Below are 21097 nucleotides of genomic sequence, written 5' to 3'. Positions count from 1 at the left end.
CATAAAAAAACAAATTCCAAAAGTTTAAAAAATTATACCTAATTCCTATCAAAATAAAAAAGCCCCCCGAAATAAAAACAACCCCGATTCTAGGAATAAACTACCAGTAGCCCTTAAAAGGGCTTTTTGCAGGGCATTGCCCCAAGATAAACAGCTCTTTTACATTAAAAATACACAAAGTCCCCCCTAACATTAAAACCCCCCACAATAAAAAACCTAACACTAAAAAATCTAAACTACCCATAGCCCTGCAAATGGCATTTGTTGGGCATTGCCCTTAAAAGGGCATTTCGCTCTTTTACAAAATGCCCACCCTAATCTAAATATTAAAAAAAAAAAAAAAATTAAAAAACCTAAGTCTAACCCCCAGGTTGGTACTCACCGTTCCTGAAGTCTGGCAGAGAAGGTCCTGTCCCATGCGGTGAAGTCTTCTTCCAAGCGGGGACCTCTTCTTTCTTCTTCCAGGAACATCTGGCGCGGAGCGGAGGGCGGAGCTGAAGACGGATGACCGCAGAGCTTAAGACCGGCGACCCTGGAACTGAAGACTGGCGACCGCAGAGCCATGGAGGATCCTCTTCGTATGATCGCCGCCGTACACTGGATAGTGAATTCAAGGTACGCGATTAAAAATGGCATCCCTTAAATTCCTATTGGCTGATTCAAGGTACTAAATAGCCAATAGAATTTCAGTAGCTCTCATCCAATTGGCTGATTTGAATTTGAAGAATTTAAATCAGCCAATAGGAATTCAAGAGACGCCATCTATAATCGCGTACCTTGAATTCACTATACAGTGCACGGCGGCGATCGTATGAAGAGGATCCTCCACACTCCATGGCTCCGCGGTCGCCGGTCTTCAGCTCCGCGGTCATCGGTCTTCAGCTCCGCCCTCCGCTCCATGCTGGATTGTTCCTGGAAGAAGAAAGAAGAGGTCGCCGCTTGGAAGAAGACTTCACCGCATGGGACAGGACCTTCTCCGCCGGACTTCAGGAACAGTGAGTACCAACCTGGGGGTTAGACTTTTTTTTGTTTTTTTTTAAATTTAGATTAGGGTGGGCATTTTGTAAAAGAGCTAAATATCCTTTTAAGGGCAGTGCCCAACAAATGCCCTTTTCAGGGCATTGGGTAGTTTAGGTTTTTTATTTTGGGGGGGTTGGTGGGTGGGGGGCTTTACTGTTAGGGGGGACTTTGTGTATTTTGAAAGTAAAAGAGCTGTTTATCTTGGGGCAATGTCCTGCAAAAAGCCCTTTTAAGGGGGGCTTTTTTTATTTTCATAGGGATTAGGTTTAATTTTGTAAATTTAGGACAATTTTTTTTGATGTTCTGTAATGTTAGCCTTTTTTATTTTTTGTATAATCTTAGCTTTTTTATTTTTTGTAACTTTAGTATTTTTTAGTTTAGGTAATTTGTGTTAATTTAGGGGGGTGTTAAGGTTAGGGGGCTTAGTAATTTAATTAGTTATTTGCATTGTGGGTTTTGGCGGTTTAAGGGGTTAATAGGTTAATTAGGGCTATTGCGATGTGGGGGTTTTGCGGTTTAGGGGTTAATAGGGTAAATAGGTTTATTGCGATGTGGTGGTTTTGGGGTTAATAGGTTAATTATGTTTATTGCGATGTGGGGATTTTGCGGTTTAGGGGTTAATAGGGTAAATAGGTTTATTGCGATGTGGGTAATTGACGGTTAAGGGATTATGGGGTTAATTACTTTATTATTTTGCGATGTGTGGGTTTGCGGTGTATGTGTTAATACTTCATGTTGGAGGTTAGATTTTTTTTTTTTGTTATACTTTGTGCGGGTGGTGTTTTTTTTTTTTTGTAATGCTCTGTTTGCCTTCGCTGCATCCTGGTGGATTCCGAAAAACATCCAGGTGAATTCTTTTGGCTGCCTCGCACTTTCAACATTACATTGAGGATGCATGCGCAACTGCCGACGGAGACGGACATTACAAACGTAATTATAGTATAGATTGGAAAGTTGTTTAAAATTGCATACCCTATCTGAATAAAATTAATCTTTAATTTTGGACTAGACTGTACCTTGACTAGAATGTTTAATTTTGACTAGACTGTACCTTTAAGTGTTGCACTCAAGCTGTACAATTTAGAGCTTTTGGATACCTGAAAAAATCCCATTATTGCTTTCTTGCAAATGAAAATGATATGGAAATTAGGTTATATTTAGACTTAGCACTTATGAAATAAAAACATTCTGTGACAGACTTAAAGGGACACTAAACCCAATTTTTTTCTTTCATGATTCAGATAGGGCATGCAATTTTAAACAACTTTGTAATTTACTCCTATTATCAATTTTTATTTGTTCTCTTGGTATATTTATTTGAAAAAGTAGGAATGTGAGGGGGCCTGTCTGGAGGGCAGCCAGGCTAGGAAGCAACAATTGGAAGCTCTGTCTGAACTAAAGATAATCTTCAACTGTGTCATCCTCTATTTTAACTGATACCAGCTATTACAACAGAAGATACTGAATTGGAGGATCCTAATTTTACTACACTTTCAAAGACAGAAGCTCTAATTCAGACCGTTGAAAATAGATGACGGCGGCCTCATGTTATATTTCTCATCACCCCTCACCCCCCACTAATCCGGGTTTAAGCAGTTACAATCTGCTGTGATCTAGGTTTTACACTATAGATGTGCTGTGCAATAACTCACCAAGAGGATTCGCTAAGCATGGAAAGTATGGTCATATAACAGCTATATGGATCCTACAAACATTCTGAGCCCTGACCATGCATCCCGCAAGATAACTATATGCATCTCCTTAAACAGTTGGGAACCTTCATGTAGATATTTGTGTTTTATATTTTATAGCAAGACAGGAAGCTTCATATTTTGCATCAAATCTTTACTGATTCCAAACAGCAGCAAAGAAAACTGAACAGAAAAGGAAATAAATAACATAGTAACAAAGAAGAACCAATCAGAGTACAGCAGCTCAATAAACTGTAATGAATCATGTTAAAACTTCCGCTTTTCTTTGCTGCTTCCAGACAGCAGGTCATGTATTGTTCTTCTACAAAACAAACAGGGTTAAGTGATGCGCAAGTTGAAGCCCCTGCACATATACTATTCTGCTCCCAAAAAACAGAAGAAAAAAAATTAGAAATAAATATAATAGAAAAGTGATGTATATGTGCGCTAACAGCTAGGGGATGATGTGTAGAAATAAAGTAAAATAGAGTGTACTCTTTAACTTTATGGGCTATGTATTATTCAATGGCTTATTATGCAAAATAAAATTTATTTTAGTCCTTTAAAAAAATCTATAAAAATGCAGTATACACAAATGTAATATTGCTAAAAGTACCTACATATGACCGGGTATCTCTGTAATACAAAAAAGAAACAAATAAAAACTTATACGGTATCCACCTTTTACAAACCCAAATGCATATCACAAGTGTGCACTATATTGTGTTATATGCAAAATACTAGGCAATCTATATGGTGTTGATTACTTGCTAGTGTATAAACAGGTGAATATTGATGTTCCTGTTGCCTTATTATAATAGGTTTATACACTCTTATATAGTCCTTAGTAAGGATAAGTTGGTACACTCTTATATTATCCTTAGTAGGGATACAGAAGTCCAAAATTGCGAATCTTGGTTTCCAGTTATAGGATTAATATAGTGTTTAGTTGTAAAGTCTCCAGTTACAAAGTGTCCCTATGGCCTAGTATCCACTCATATGGTAGAATAAACTTCTCCAAGGAATATCACCCTGAACGGGCTGTTACACCTCTATGTGCCTACCTTAGCTTGTTTTAGTCCGGTTACTTGCCGTTGTTTGGCGAGGCACAGGTGTCTGTACAGCTCCCATTAGTTGTTTCCTGGATTTCTGGGTTGGTGATGTCACTGGCTACATGTGGCAGTATGGAAAGCAGTTCCGTGACAAAGTCGATATCCTTACTCTGCACAGTTTGTTGGATTTCTAGTTACAAGATATAGTCCCTTACCAATCCGTGTTAATCCTTCGAATAGGGCAAAAGACTTCAAGATTTACAACTTGTATCAATACCATCAACGCGTTTCGCGTTATAGCTGTTAGCGCACATGTATTGTTCTTCTCCATATATTTTATTCTAAAACAATTGTATATTTTAGTTAACGTTTTGTATACTGTATTGATCTATAAAAATCTTTTAGTTTGCTTAAATATTTTTTTTTCTAACTATCACTTCCAAAACTCCCTCAGACCACATCCATTTAAAGGTTCAGTTTTTCCTTCATGAGGGTGCCATAGAGATAGTGTCGGAGCTAGACACAGGTTTCCTCAGCAACATTTTCCTTGTCAAAAAGAAGACAGGAGGTTTTCGTCCTGTCATCAACTTGAGAGACCTCAACTGCTTTGTAATATATTGCCATTTCAAGATGGAAGGTATCCACACGCTCAAAGACCTTCTCCGTCTCTGAGATTTGTTCGCGTGTCTGGACTTGACGGATGCTTACCTCATGGTCCCTGTGTCTCCGGATCATCGAAAGTTCCTCAGATTCCTCTGAGAAGACGAAATCTGGCAATTTACTTGCCTCCTATTCGGCCTCAGCTCTGCCCCTTGGTGCTTCACCAAACTTTTGAAACCGGTAATTGCCTCTCTCAGAGGCAAAGGCATTCGCCTTATTTACCTAGACAATATTCTCCTTATGGCAGACGATCATCACACACTTCTTCACCACTTAGACATTACCACATCCCTTCTTCAGGATTAGGTTTTGTGATCAACAACATTCGTGCTTTGGATGTCAAGGGTCTCTCCTTTTCTCCGGAGGGCGTCTCCTTTTCAGTTTCCTGTCACATTAAATCTATGTCCTCCTCTATTTTTACCTCTACTTTTCTGAGGACCCTCAGCTGTGTGTGACCCTCTGTCTAAAAACAGATCTTTCTAGAATGGTTTCCTTTCATTGTTCTCAATGAGGTTTCACCTGGTTTCTTCTACCCTTGCCAGGTGGGTTTGTTGGCTTATGTCCTGGGCAGGTATTGATCTGTCTTTTGGAGCTCACTCTGTCCGTGGGGCAGCAGCCTCCAGGGCCTTTATGGCTGGCAGCAACCTTCAGGACTTCTAAGAGCTGCTGCAGATTGGTCTTCTTCTACCATCTTATCTCACTTTTATTTCAAACCTATTCTTCATGCTTCTGAGTCTTTTCTCTCGGTGCGTTAAAGATGCAAAATATGAAGCCTCCTGTTTTGCTATAAAATTCAGATTATTATAACCTTGATGACTTAATCTTGATTTTATTTAAGACAGGAGGCGAATATTTTCCCTCCCTTCTGTCCTCTCCCTGGTTATATATATATATATATATATATATATATATATATATATATATATATATACAGGGAGTGCAGAATTATTAGGCAAGTTGTATTTTTGAGGATTAATTTTATTATTGAACAACAACCATGTTCTCAATGAACCCAAAAAACTCATTAATATCAAAGCTGAATAGTTTTGGAAGTAGTTTTTAGTTTGTTTTTAGTTATAGCTATTTTAGGGGGATATCTGTGTGTGCAGGTGGCTATTACTGTGCATAATTATTAGGCAACTTAACAAAAAACAAATATATACCCATTTCAATTATTTATTTTTACCAGTGAAACCAATATAACATCTCAACATTCACAAATATACATTTCTGACATTCAAAAACAAAACAAAAACAAATCAGTGACCAATATAGCCACCTTTCTTTGCAAGGACACTCAAAAGCCTGCCATCCATGGATTCTGTCAGTGTTTTGATCTGTTCACCATCAACATTGCGTGCAGCAGCAACCACAGCCTCCCAGACACTGTTCAGAGAGGTGTACTGTTTTCCCTCCTTGTAAATCTCACATTTGATGATGGACCACAGGTTCTCAATGGGGTTCAGATCAGGTGAACAAGGAGGCCATGTCATTAGATTTTCTTCTTTTATACCCTTTCTTGCCAGCCACGCTGTGGAGTACTTGGACGCGTGTGATGGAGCATTGTCCTGCATGAAAATCATGTTTTTCTTGAAGGATGCAGACTTCTTCCTGTACCACTGCTTGAAGAAGGTGTCTTCCAGAAAGTGGCAGTAGGACTGGGAGTTGAGCTTGACTCCATCTTCAACCCGAAAAGGCCCCACAAGCTCATCTTTGATGATACCAGCCCAAACCAGTACTCCACCTCCACCTTGCTGGCGTCTGAGTCGGACTGGAGCTCTCTGCCCTTTACCAATCCAGCCACGGGCCCATCCATCTGGCCCATCAAGACTCACTCTCATTTCATCAGTCCATAAAACCTTAGAAAAATCAGTCTTGAGATATTTCTTGGCCCAGTCTTGACGTTTCAGCTTGTGTGTCTTGTTCAGTGGTGGTCGTCTTTCAGCCTTTCTTACCTTGGCCATGTCTCTGAGTATTGCACACCTTGTGCTTTTGGGCACTCCAGTGATGTTGCAGCTCTGAAATATGGCCAAACTGGTGGCAAGTGGCATCTTGGCAGCTGCACGCTTGACTTTTCTCAGTTCATGGGCAGTTATTTTGTGCCTTGGTTTTTCCACACGCTTCTTGCGACCCTGTTGACTATTTTGAATGAAACGCTTGATTGTTCGATGATCACGCTTCAGAAGCTTTGCAATTTTAAGAGTGATGCATCCCTCTGCAAGATATCTCACTATTTTTGACTTTTCTGAGCCTGTCAAGTCCTTCTTTTGACCCATTTTGCCAAAGGAAAGGAAGTTGCCTAATAATTATGCACACCTGTTATAGGGTGTTGATGTCATTAGACCACACCCCTTCTCATTACAGAGATACACATCACCTAATATGCTTAATTGGTAGTAGGCTTTCGAGCCTATACAGCGTGGAGTAAGACAACATGCATAAAGTGGATGATGTGGTCAAAATACTCATTTGCCTAATAATTCTGCACTCCCTGTATGTATGTATATATATATATATATATATATATATATATATATATATACACACACACACATATAAAAATAATTGTATAGGAAAGGTTTATATATTTTTTGCTTATAATGTCTTTTACTTGTTATTCTTTTTTCTATGAGGTCAGTTGTTACTGTTTTTTCTTTCTTTCAGTGTGAATCGAGGGATTATGTTTCTCCATGCTTTCTGTGGTCTGGAGCCTGTTGCTTCTCTTTCCTGGATGTCTTCAGTCCCATCGTCTTCTGGATGTTATTTTGAATTTGTTTTCCCTTTTTTGGTTCTAGCTGTCTAATCATCAAAGAAAAGAGGACGTGTTAACCTGGTGCATTACAGTTTATCGAGCTGCTGTACTCTGATTGGTTCTTCTTTGTTACTATGTTATTTATTTCTTTTTCTGTTCAGTTTTCTTTGCTGCTGTTTGGAATCAGTAAACATTCAATGCAAAATATTTGCCAATCATCAAGATTATTAAGTCACCAAGGTTATAATAATCTGAATTTTTCACTACTATCTTTGGCACCTGCTATGGTAAAGTCCCCTCAAATACCACCTTGGCGATCTGGACTCTAAAATGTGCCAAAGATTTGAAGAACCAGCTACGGAAAGATCACAAGAGATGCCTATCCCACAGATTGATCAAAGCCTGACAAGGAGCTATAATGGTCACAGCGAAAGATTTGCAAGTGAGAAGCAAACAGAGTCGCAGTTCGTATATACAGTTTATCCCTACTACAAAAAGAGGCGACGACTAGGTGGGTACGAGGGGGAGACCGGGCTGACACGCATTCTTCCAGGGCTCAGGAGTTGGTCAACTTGCCTTTAAATCAGCTTACACAGGAGGGAGTTTCTGCAGTGCCATCGGAGCGCCCCAGAGGGAGAGCGGCTAGTTACTGTTGGGGCAATCTGGAATTTACTTATTTCCTCTGACGCTCTAGAGGCCCGGTCTTTACTCAAGCTACATTCTAACCTCAACAAAACCCCTTTGAGGACTACTGAGTTATCTATACACCTACTTGAACTGGTGGTGTGCGCTGTTAACCTGGTCCTTGACCACTTTGAGCGCTTACATCCTCCTCTACTAATCACTCTCCAATTTAATGAATGTGGGATAGGAAAGAGAGTGACAGCTAGTCAGCAAACCCATCATCCAACTCCGCTTGATGGGGATGAGATCCTCCACATGGTTCATCGATATTAGTGGCTTTAAACCAGGGTTATATATATATGTTTATGTAGTGACCTGATTTCTTTTTTTGTTTATTTTTTTTAGCTTTTTAATTTCATGTGCATAACTACCCTTAGTAAATGGCTAAGTAATACCAGTAATTTACTTATTTCCTCTGACGCTCTAGAGGCCCGGTCTTTACTCAAGCTACATTCTAACCTCAACAAAACCCCTTTGAGGACTACTGAGTTATCTATACACCTACTTGAACTGGTGGTGTGCGCTGTTAACCTGGTCCTTGACCACTTTGAGCGCTTACATCCTCCTCTACTAATCACTCTCCAATTTAATGAATGTGGGATAGGAAAGAGAGTGACAGCTAGTCAGCAAACCCATCATCCAACTCTGCTTGATGGGGATGAGATCCTCCACATGGTTCATCGATATTAGTGGCTTTAAACCAGGGTTATATATATATGTTTATGTAGTGACCTGATTTCTTTTTTTGTTTATTTTTTTTAGCTTTTTAATTTCATGTGCATAACTACCCTTAGTAAATGGCTAAGTAATACCACTAATGACGATATGGGGACCTATATTTTGGATGATCTTGCTAATGCAGGTATCTTACTAATTTATTTTTATGTTCCATACTGTTGCTACTACATATTGCTAACAATAGCTGTACCTATATCCTTCTTGGCATTTAGTTTAGTGCAAGGAAAGCCTATTTTCTCTGAAGCTATATTATTTTGAATAATGTTATTATGCGCATATATATATATATATATACATACTGTATACACACACACACACACACACATACTGTGCCAATATTGATATATGCTTAATCTGGTATAAAGGACAGTCTTTATCAAGTCATACACTGAACGTGGTAGACCCATGCACACCTTAGAGGTTGGTTATCAAAAATGCTACCATTAAGTCAATTCTTACTCATAGTATGTAAAATATATATAATATATAATATTTTATATAATATTTTATCTTGTAATGTTGTCATGTAAAAGGTCAGGGACCTTTGTAAAATAAATTATGCTTACCTGATCATTTTCTTTTCTTCTGAAGGGGAGAGTCCACAGCTGCATTCATTACTTTTGGGAAATACAGAACCTGGCTACCAGGAGGAGGCAAAGACACCCCAGCCAAAGGCTTAAATACCTCCCCCACTTCCCTCATCCCCCAGTCATTCTGCCAGGGAACAAAGAACAGTAGGAGTATTAAGGCCACCTCATGAAAAAACACGGGCAGGGAGCTGTTGACTCTCCCCGTCAGAAGAAATTTTTTCTTCTTAAACGGGGAGAATCCACAGCTGCATTCATTACTTTTGGGAAAGCAATACCCAAGCTAAAGAGGACACTGAATGCAAACGGGAGGGAACAAGAAAAGGCGGCCCATTCTGAGGGCACCACAGCCTGATACAACCCAAACTCCCGATAAAAAAACCTGTGTCAACAGACACAGAAAGGACAAAAAAAGGAAGAGGACCAAGTAACTGCCAATCAGTTAGAACCATAAAGAGCCTTGCGAGAGACCACTCAGATCCTTAGACTCCACCAAGCACAAAACCACACTATCCAGCACTAAAACACTGAACACCCGAGGGTCAAAACCCCCTTCCCCCCGGAAGTAAAACAGACAAAACAGATAGGAATATCGCCTCAGTCAAAAGCCACAGGATTCCATCTGATAGACGATCCAACTAAGCGTCAAGCCTACAAAACTGGACAGGGAAGATAAGAAATTCATACCAAAACCGTCCTGGGAGAGAAAACTCTTAAACAGAGCGGATCAACTCCCCCCCCCTACCAGAACAAAGGGAAGGGAGGACAGCACCCTGACCACAAATGAAAAAAGCAGCAACTCACAGAGGGAAGGTACCACCGCGAAGCCTCCCACGTAAGGAAAGAGCACTCAGTAGCCCCACAAGAAACGCTGTCTATGCTCAACAGAACAGTCAGAATCCCTGACCCCTACTCCGAGCAAACAGTCCCAGCACCTATGCACCTGGTAAGCCAAAGGACAAGGGAGAACAAAAATTCCCCGTAACGACCAGGCCCAGAGATTAACAATGAAACTCCAGCCACGAGATCCTCAGGAAAAGAAAAAGGAAGAGGCACGAACCCCCTGAGAGAATAGCTTGGGTTCCAAAATACCTATACACGTTTCCCTTCAGAATCAGAGGGGAAAGGCACACTCAACCAGAGAGACCCTAGACGAACAACTACCAGAATGGTATGCAACATGAAAATCCAACCTTTCAGGTGGACACAAACTCATGACGTCCTGCACGCAAAGCAGAAGCAAACCTCACTGAACTTCGGGATCAGAGGAGGAAAAATCGACCACCGGAGTAGCCAACAGGATAGATGCAGTAGATCAGATTCTCCCAAATAGAGGAAATCGAAGACCTAACAACTTGCTAGCCCACATGCAAGGTGCAAAAAGCTGCAACTGGTCTTCAAACTGCACATCCGCTTGCTAGACAGCTATGGTAACCCTCCGGCCACCACAGCCGGCTCAGTAGAGAAAGTCCCATTCCTCCAGAAGGAGTAAAAAGAAGCCACCAGTAGGAACAAGGAGATTTTTCCCAGGATCGGGAAACCCAACCTGCTACTCAACCGACCAGATCCAACGTCTATGAGATCTGGAAAACAGAGCAACTGAAATGCCCAGTCGAAAACCAGGACTAGGGTAAAAGGCCGGACACCCGAAACCCAGAACCGAATCCAAACTAATAACCCTTGAGGAACATCCACAAGAGTACTCCATCTGAAGATGACCTTGCACCAAAGTTGATGCAATCACAGCCATGCCCCCACGGGGTCTAAGACACTGATCTGCCATGTAAGTATCCAAGAGACAGACCAACGGGCCTCTGGGATCCACACCCATCAAATAAGACGAAGGTAGGACCCAAAAGAGATCAGGACTCAAACTAGAAAGTAATCTCTGTTTGAAAGAATATGACAGTCTCTAAAGATCCACCTGGATCAATCACCGGGAGCCCCCACTGCTCAAAGAATTGATGAATGAACAAGCATCCTAAAACTCCTAGCAGGCAACAGAACTCAACCGAATCGCCCAAGCAGGGGCAACCGTACATATGACAAAGAGACAACATACAATCTCATAGATCCCTACAATTATAGGAACAGAAAGGAAATTGTAAGAAAGCAGGCCCTAAGGACCGAATCTCCTCAATCAGACAACCGGAAGACTGACCCCAACCATAAGGAATAGGCCCTGTCTAAAGAGATCGGAACTAGTCCAGACAATGCCATCCGGAACGAAGTACCATAGAGGAGAAGAAGCCCCCCAAACCAGGTACGGAAGATCTCTATGGAGTCATCTGAACCTCCTCCTCTATCGAAGGGGAGAACTAAAGGACCTCAGGAAATCTCAAGTATACTGTCATAGCAGGATCCGTAATCCAAACTAACCCTGCTAGCTATGCAGGGACAGGACACCTAGGACTGAGTACATCAAATATCGGACTCCCCACCCAGATGAATAAATTAGGACCAGTTTAACATCTAGGATAGAAGGGCCTTCAGAACTTGTAGAACAAAAAAACAACCTCTTACAAGAAGAAGCAAACTCAGTACCCAAACAGGACCAGCCCATTGTCAAAGGCACAACGTGTCTAACATGGACCCCAAGGAACAGATATAACTAGTACCCAACCAGGACCAGCCTGATATACAGGACGTGACAGAACTGTTCAAGGCCACTGAAAAATCTAAGCCCTAGCAGGGCTAGATTAAATAAACAGACAAACAGTAGACATGTAGGCTCCGGGGCCCTAAACCATGTCTCAACTCTTTTTTTTTTTTTTTTCCCGTGGAAATATAGCTATTGCGACCACAAAATCGCCAGTATCAAATCCCAGAGAAGAAAAGATTTGCCAAAAGGAAAAACTACAACAGTCTTAATCTTACAAAAGGAAATAAAATACATCCTAACCGGATAAAAATAAATGAGGGCAGCACCCGCAAGGTGAACACCCAGGAAGAATGGACACACTAACAGGACCAGCCAGTCAGAGACCGGATTCCTCCAAAAGCTCAGAACTGGGAATGAGATACACAAAAAAAAAAAAGGCAGACGACAAGGAGAATGATCTTCATCCCTCCACTCGTCAAACACTGCTTGCCGTCTGGGGCAGAAGACTGAGGAACCCACTCAGGATCGGCTCCTCTAATGCTGCCAACACATGCCTCAGCAGGACACGAAGGCGCGCCAGTTTAAATCTAAAGGCAAGACTTACCTCCGCCGGGGAATCTGAAACCTCAGGGGACACCGCTTCCCCAGAGGGCTGAACCGATACAGACGATCCCACGCCTGACGGGCAATGATTAAGAGAACACGGACAAGATCTTCCCGGAAGATGTAAATGGGCCAACGCCATAGATATAGCCATGCGGAACCGTGCAGTAACCTCTGGAGGAAAGTAGCCACCTTCCGGAGAAGGGGTAACGGCATTTGGGACACCTGCCTGTGTAGTAATCGAAGGTTCTAGGAAGCGCCCCTCAAGGGATACGGAATCCTCAGAGGTGGAATGCTCAGTGGACTCTAAGCTCTCCAAGTTGGGAGAAAAGAGCACTCTAAACGGCATACGGAACATAACTCATGGGGTTGGATCACCCGAGCCCCCACATATTCTTCACAAGAAGCAGAATCTGAATCAGAGACATCCGTCTCCAAAAAATCAGAATCCTCCATAACTTGAATATTTGAAATTATAGACAAAAATAAACAAACGGCACCTTACACCCCCAATGGCTGGGGCACTCACCTCTTTCTATGACCCAGACAAGTAGAGAAAAAAAAGACTCTTTCCGCCACACTGTCAGGAATACGGAAATGGAAAACAAAAAATGTGACCACGCCCGGTCACAAGGTGCACCATGTGGGCCAAAGAAAAAGCGCACCAATTCACAAGAACTGCACAGCTCAAAAAGGCAGGTATGTCCTGTGACGAAAGGCAAAGAATGACTGGGGGATGAGGGAAGTGGGTGAGGTATGTAAGCCTTTGGCTGGGGTGTCTTTGCCTCCTCCTGGTGGCCAGGTTCTGTATTTCCCAAAAGTAATAAATGCAGCTGTGGACTCTCCCCATTTAAGAAGAAAATACAGTTTAGTAGTTAATTCATATATATCCTATGATATAAAAATGTCTTGTCAGCATTTGTAAATGACTGAGAAGGATGGCACAGACCCCTGTAGAGACAGTTTACAGTAATTAGTCTTTTGAAGCTAGCAAGCAAAATCTTTGGGAAAGCAGTTAATTTATACTTTGCAGATTATACTTTGATGTATAGCTCAATAATTCAATTAAAATAATTGCCCTGATACTTACCTAATTCAGGATACCCCGTGAAATGAGAGTCAGTCTACAAGTAATCAGTTCTTTGAAGCACCAGCCTTACAGGAAAGCTAAAAGTTTACAGTTAAATGCTAATTGTCCCTTACTGAGTACTCAATACACGTAATTCCAGACATTACGTCTCTATGAGAAGACCAAGAAAGTATTCTAAAACCTGTGAATTTTGAAAGCATAAGAATAAACAACCGTTTCTTTTCCAGGAATCTAATAATCCACTCAGAGGAAATGGATCCAAAATGATACATACTAAATAAGTTATCCTATTAATATAATCATGAATGTGGGTTCATATTTTAAACATTGTTGAGACATGTGAAATGATGAAGTGAAATGTCTATATTAAATACTATGGTTCCATGAAGAACAAATAATTAAGATCATAATTACTTACTAATAGGATACTAGAAATACACCCATGTCTAGTCTCAATAAATACATGCTAAATTATATTAGATAGGACATATATGTTGACCAAATAGGTTTATTAATATCAGGAAATAATGAGTATATTAAATATACGTTTTAAAAATAAATAATAATATTTTTGTAGTAGTATTTGCAAACAAAGCTACATTCCGTTGTCTGTTGCTCTCCGGTGTTTGATGCGAGAATTGCAAACAAAATGTATTTGGCTGTTCAGAGAGGCATTTCCAAATAACCAATGAGGGACAAGCTTCAATTGAGGGAGTAACCAAAATTTCACTAATGATAAGAAAAGAGGTGGGTTTTATCATAGATATAAAACTCTTTGCACAGGAGATGAAAGAGGCTGATGCTGTTTAACTTGACTGCAGAATTGACCTGCTGCTTGGATTTACAGTTTTTGTGAGATAAATGCTTGGGACCCTCTTTACAGGAAAGAGCAAACAAAATTGGGCCTAATATTCATTTCCAGATCTGTGCTTAATCTCTTGTATGACGGTGAAAATAGAATATTGGAAAAGCTGAAACTCTCGATAATTGGTTTATTTAGTAATGTATGGCAATTGTTATAAATATTTAATGTTTTAAAGCAAATAAATTCCTTATAGCAGAGTATAGCTGCAATGGTGAGTTAAAAGGTATCTTATTCTTATATTTAATATTGATTAGACTAGGGTAGTAAGTGTACTGTTGTTAAATATTATTATTAAGAAAAAGTAAATTTATGCTTACCTGATAAATTAATTTCTTCTATGGTACGACGAGTCCACGGATTCATCCTTTACTTGTGGGATATTATCCTCCTGGTAACAGGAAGTGGCAAAGAGCACCACAGCAGAGCTGTCTATATAGCTCCTCCCTTAGCTCCACCCCCCAATCATTCGACCGAAGGTACAGGAAGAAAAGGGAGAAACTACAAGGTGCAGAGGTGACTGAAGTTTAAAATCAAAAAATATAATCTGTCTTAAAATGACAGGGCGGGCCGTGGACTCGTCGTACCATAGAATAAATTAATTTATCAGGTAAGCATGAATGTACTTTTCTTCTATACGGTACGACGAGTCCACGGATTCATCCTTTACTTCTGGGATACAATACCAAAGCTACAGGACACGGATGAATGGGAGGGACAAGACAGATGGTTAAACAGAAGGCACCACTGCTTGAAGAACTTTTCTCCCAAAAATAGCCTCCGAAGAAGCAAAAGTATCAAATTTGGAAAATTTGGAAAAGGTATGAAGCGAAGACCAAGTCACAGCCTTACAAATCTGTTCAACAGAAGCATCATTTTTAAAAGCCCATGTGGAAGCCACCGCTCTAGTAGAGTGAGCTGTAATCCTTTCAGGAGGCTGCTGTCCAGCAGTCTCGTATGCAAAACGGATGATGCTTTTCAGCCAAAAAGAAACAGAGGTAGCCGTAGCCTTTTGACCTCTACGTTTTCCAGAATAGACAACAAACAAAGAAGATGTTTGACGGAAATCTTTGGTTGCTTGCAAGTAAAACTTCAAAGCACGAACCACGTCCAAGTTGTGCAACAGACGCTCCTTCTTAGATGAGAAGGAACAAAATTTTCCTGATTAATATTCCTATTAGTAACAACCTTAGGAAGGAATCCAGGTTTGGTACGCAAAACCACCTTATCAGCATGGAAAACAAGATAAGGCGAGTCACATTGCAATGCAGATAATTCAGAAACTCTTCGAGCCGAAGAGATAGCAACTAAAAACAGAACTTTCCAAGATAGAAGCTTAATATCTATGGAATGCATAGGTTCAAAAGGAACCCCTTGAAGAATTTTAAGAACTAAATTCAAACTCCATGGCGGAGCAACAGGTTTAAACACAGGCTTGATTTTAACTAAAGCCTGACAGAACGATTGAACGTCTGGAACATCTACCAGACGCTTGTGCAGTAGAATTGATAAGGCAGATATCTGTCCCTTTAAGGAACTAGCTGATAGCCCCTTCTCCAATCCTTCTTGGAGAAAGGACAAAATCCTAGGAATCCTGATCTTACTCCATGAGTAGCCTTTGGATTCGCACCAATAAAGATATTTACGCCATATCTTATGATAAATTTTCCTAGTTACAGGCTTTCAAGCCTGAATCAAGGTATCTATGACCGACTCAGAGAAACCCCGCTTGGATAAAATCAAGCGTTCAATCTCCAAGCAGTCAGCCGCAGAGAAACTAGATTTGGATGCTGGAACGGACCTTAAATCAGAAGGTCCTGTCTCAGTGGCAGAGTCCATGGTGGAAGAGATGACATGTCCACCAGGTCTGCATACCAAGTCCTGCGTGGCCACGCAGGTGCTATCAAAATCACCAAAGCTCTCTCCTGTTTGATTCTGGCAATCATACGGGGAAGGAGAGGAAATGGAGGAAACACATAAGCCAGGTTGAACGACCAGGGTACTGCTAGAGCATCTATCAGTACTGCCTGAGGATCCCTTGACCTGGACCCGTAACAAGGAAGTTTGGCGTTCTGCCGAGACGCCATCAGATCCAATTCTGGTGTTCCCCATTGCTGAATCAATTGTGCAAACACCTCCGGATGGAGTTCCCACTCCCCCGGATGAAAAGTCTGGCGACTTAGAAAATCTGCTTCCCAGTTCTCCACTCCTGGGATATAGATTGCTGATAGATGGCAAGAGTGAGTCTCTGCCCATCGAATTCTTTTGGTAACCTCTATCATCACTAGAGAACTCTTTGTTCCCCCCTGATGATTGATATATGTTACAGTCGTGATATTGTCCGACTGGAATCTTATGAATCTGGCTGAAGCCAGCTGAGGCCACGCCAGAAGCGCGTTGAATATCGCTCTCAGTTCTAGAATATTTATCGGGAGGAGAGCCTCCTCCTGAGTCCACAAACACTGCACTTTCAGGGAATTCCAGACTGCACCCCAGCCCAATAGGCTGGCGTCCGTCGTCACTATGACCCATGCTGGCCTGCGGAAACACATTCCCTGGGACAGATGATCCTGTGACAACCACCAAAGAAGAGAGTCTCTGGTCTCTTGATCCAGATTTATCTGAGTAGATAAATCTGCATAATCCCCATTCCACTGTTTGAGCATGCATAGTTGCAGTGGTCTGAGATGCAAGCGAGCAAACGGAACTATGTCCATTGCCGCTACCATTAGTCCGATTACCTCCATACACTGAGCCACTGACGGCCGAGGAATGGAATGAAGAGCTCGGCAGATGGTTAAAATCTTCGATTTCCTGACCTCCGTCAGAAAAATTTTCATGTCCACTGAATCTATCAGAGTTCCCAGGAATGGAACTCTTGTGAAAATTCTGGTAGCTGTGGCCAACCCGAAGGGAAGAGCCACAAACTGGTAATGCTTGTCCAGAAAGGCGAACCTGAGGAACTGGTGATGATCTTTGTGGATAGGGATGTGTAGATACGTATCCTTTAAGTCCACGGCGGTCATATATTGACCCTCCTGGATCATTGGTAAAATAGTCCGAATGGTCTCCATTTTGAAGGATGGGACTCTGAGGAATTTGTTTAGGATCTTGAGATCTAAAATTGGTCTGAGGGGGGCGGAGCTAGCCAGCAACCAGAGTGGCAGCACTTGGGAAGAGCTCCGTAAACAAGTAGAGATATAAGTGCTTAATAGCTGATTTCTGAAAATACAGTAACCAGAATCCAGCTCCTAATCACATCCGCATTCGAAGGAAAAACAGTTGAGTGATTTTGAGGCGGTTTAGAGAGACCGCAAAACAGACCGGAACACAGGACCAGGCCATAACTAGGAAAGATCGTGGATGCGGCCTACCTCGGGCCTCACGGACATAAAAACAGGGAATGAAACCAGCCGGATTCCTGTTTTCGGACCTTCGATCAGTAAAAGTACACTAAAAGGGCCCCAGAGCTGGTGACATTAAGCCACAATAAACCAACAAATATCAGGAGCACACCGGAGGCCTATACACCACACGGAACAGGTGGAGGCTCAGAAAGCAGGATAAGGGAGTGGAACTTGTGGTCCTCAGGTTGGAGGAGGACCTCCTAATATATTACAAATATTACAGCGGGTGAAGTGGCTCCCTATCATAAGCTGAAGCGCCACTTTTGTGAGCGGCTGTACTACTGCCCGTGATGGAGGCCCAAGAATTGTATGCTGGCATCAGAAACCTGCTGGAGGAGTACGGGAAGAAAATTTGTGAGAGATTAGATGCTATCACCGGTAAAGTGCAAGCAGCGCGAGTGAGCAGCGATACCACAGCTACGAAACAAGATTCACCACTGGAGCCGCAGTGCGATGCAGCACCTAAGGATCCCCAGCCGCGCTCCCCGGCACTGGTGTTTGAGAGTCCGGGCCCCAAGTTGGAGCCCAGTTTTTTCTCTGCTGCTGCGACTGGAGTGCGGATCTCGGAGATCACACAGCATAACAGTCTGTTCATTGTGGCAGGCTTTGGAGAGCACTACAGAGCTCACGCAATGTCCCGCTCGCTTCTTCCTGACTTCAACCCGGCGGACTTTTCACAGCAAGTCGGTGAAGGATTTAGGCTCTATAGGATGACTGTAAAAGCTGGAGTGGGGTGACATTCTTATTACTGCAGAGGTTGCTAAGTACTCACAATACCTCCTTGACTCTTAAATGTGCTACCACTTAAAGCCCAGCTTTTGGACTTACTGAATAATTTTATTTTAGCTGTAGCCGAAGAATCCACATTTATGAAGATCATTGTCTGAGGCCATGTGGATTTCGGGACTAAACTTCCTGGATATTTTTCCGATAAACAGTATAAATGAGAACTTGCCAATACTAATCCCTGAATTAAGTGTTTGGTCCACCAATCATATTCCAGGTTGTCTAACTTGGGAATTATATATTCAGTGCGGTTTAATGCTGTAAACTTCAGATATTTATTAATGTGCTATGCATTGCTGTGACTAATACTGTTCTGTTTTACATATTTTTGCTGATATGTTTGCATGCCTATACCTTCACAACTAGAATCTGCTGTTCTGAGAATAATGGCTGTGTTGGTAAATTGCTGTAATATAGCTGGTTCAGTACCACTCCTTAGTTTTAATATCTTGTATGCAACGAGGTACAACAGTTCTCATATAGATTGACTACTGTGCAGCACACCCCTATACTATCTAAGAGCAGCCAAATTGGCCCTTAATATCAATAGTTATGAATGTTAAGTTTTTTTTTTTTCAGTATTTTTGCCACATATTTCTATCATTAACACACTGGGGTATTTCTCATAACTGTATACTAACACTCTTCACTGATTATACACCTTGCTAGTGAGATTAACGACACCAGAGGTATATATCTGCATAGTATCCTAGTTAGCTGCATGTACTAAGCTTAGGCAGATAATATCCCAGACCTACTAAAGGGTTGATGAGGCATGTTAGATTGACTGTTGTACTACACCTTCAAAGTAGTTGCATGTATCCTTGCTGGATCATTTGTGTGTCTCATTCTAGATACTATCACATTTTTTATCCCTTCTCAACCCTAGCACAGCATATTTATTATTATAGGACGTGGCTACATTATATGTCTAACCTATCTATCTTCTGCAAGAAAATTTTACATTAACAGTGTACCAACTGAGTTAATGATTTGAGTAATATATGCGCTAAGTTTATTCCAGTATATATTACTTTGCAAGATGTTATTACCTAGCTATCTATCCTATCCAGCAAAGTTAGAGTAACCTGTTGCTGGACTATCTCCCGCCCCCCCCCCCACCATTTTTGTGCGGTAGGGACGAATACTTTCTCCTCCGCACTCTCTTTTGGTAGAGTGAAGTAGTCTCTACCCAGTCCGAAGTCCTAAGCCTATGTCTCCCCCTGCATACATGGAAAAGGATCTTCGGGCCCTAATATAAGAAATTCTCCTTTGTTTATTGTATGTTGGTTAATCAAAGAGTTTTAGAACTACAGTTTTATCACCGTTCAAGTTTCTATTAATGCTCAGTATGAGTGTCATTATATCCTTACTGTGACAACTGTGACCAGTTCTGGTACATCACTGATATCATTTAGCAGAGTAATTTAGATAGCGTGGTTATGTACCTTATTAGTATCTTTATCTGTTTCAATTAAGTTTGCCTATAACCTCTATGCAATAACAAGCTAACATATGACGAGAACCCTTTGAACTGCTATAGATGTCTTCAGATTGATCCTTGCCGCCAGATCCCATGAGCGGATCTTATTATATTGAAGACGCTAGAGTGTTAAATATTGAGAATTTTTACCCCTGTAAGATCTGTCTTCAGACAAGTACTAATTTTCCAGGTCCCATAAGTGGATCTATTTTTCACTGTTGACACATGTTTGCCCTAATATTAAGTTATAAAATGAGGCTCCATTAGGGTCAGTACCGTACTCCTACTTTTGTCTACTGTATCTATGCTTGAATTATGGAACTGATGTCATACAATTTTGTTTGAGATATTGCCCTATCTACTATGTTTGTACTTTAATGTATTTTATTGCCTCAATAAAAACATTTTTCAAAAAAAAAAAAAAAAAAAAAAAATTGGTCTGAAGGTTCCCTCTTTTTGGGAACCACAAACATATTGGAGTAGAACCCCTGCCCCTGTTCTGTTTTCGGAACTGGGCAGATCACTCCCATGGTATATAGGTCTTCTACACAGCGTAAGAACGCCTCTCTTTTTGTCTGGTTTACAGACAATTGAGAAAGATGGAATCTCCCCCTTGGAGGGGAATCTTTGAAATCTAGAAGATACCCCTGGGTTACGATTTCTAAAGCCCAGGAGTCCTGAACATCTCTTGTCCAAGCCTGAGCAAAGAGAGAAAGTCTGCCCCCTACTAGATCCGGTCCCGGATCGGGAGCTACCCCTTCATGCTGTCTTAGTGGCAGCAGTGGGCTTCTTGGCCTGTTTACCCTTGTTCCAAGTCTGGTTAGGTCTCCAGACTGACTTGGATTGAGCAAAATTCCCCTCTTGCTTTGCAGCAGGGGAAGAGGTAGAGGGACCACCTTTGAAGTTTCGAAAGGAACGAAAATCATTTTGTTTGGTCCTCATCTTATTTGTCTTATCCTGAGGAAGGGAATGGCCTTTCCCTTCAGTGATGTCTGAAATGATCTCTTCCAGTTCAGGCCCAAATAGGGTCTTACCCTTGAAAGGGATGACTAAAAACATAATTTATGTAAGAACTTACCT

The 21097-nt window shown here is 41.4% G+C and overlaps 1 protein-coding gene across 1 annotated transcript in view; it reads right to left on the bottom strand.

Moving 5' to 3' along the window:
- The window catches only part of LOC128647245 (mesoderm induction early response protein 3), a 268112-nt gene that overhangs the window by 178487 nt on the left and 68528 nt on the right, over positions 1 to 21097 (bottom strand). The gene's annotated exons all lie outside the window — the stretch shown is intronic.

This window comes from Bombina bombina, chromosome 2 (assembly GCF_027579735.1).
Source record: "Bombina bombina isolate aBomBom1 chromosome 2, aBomBom1.pri, whole genome shotgun sequence".
Taxonomy (NCBI): domain Eukaryota; kingdom Metazoa; phylum Chordata; class Amphibia; order Anura; family Bombinatoridae; genus Bombina; species Bombina bombina.
The sequence above is the reverse complement of the archived record's forward strand: the minus strand, read 5'-3'. Positions and strand labels throughout refer to the sequence as shown.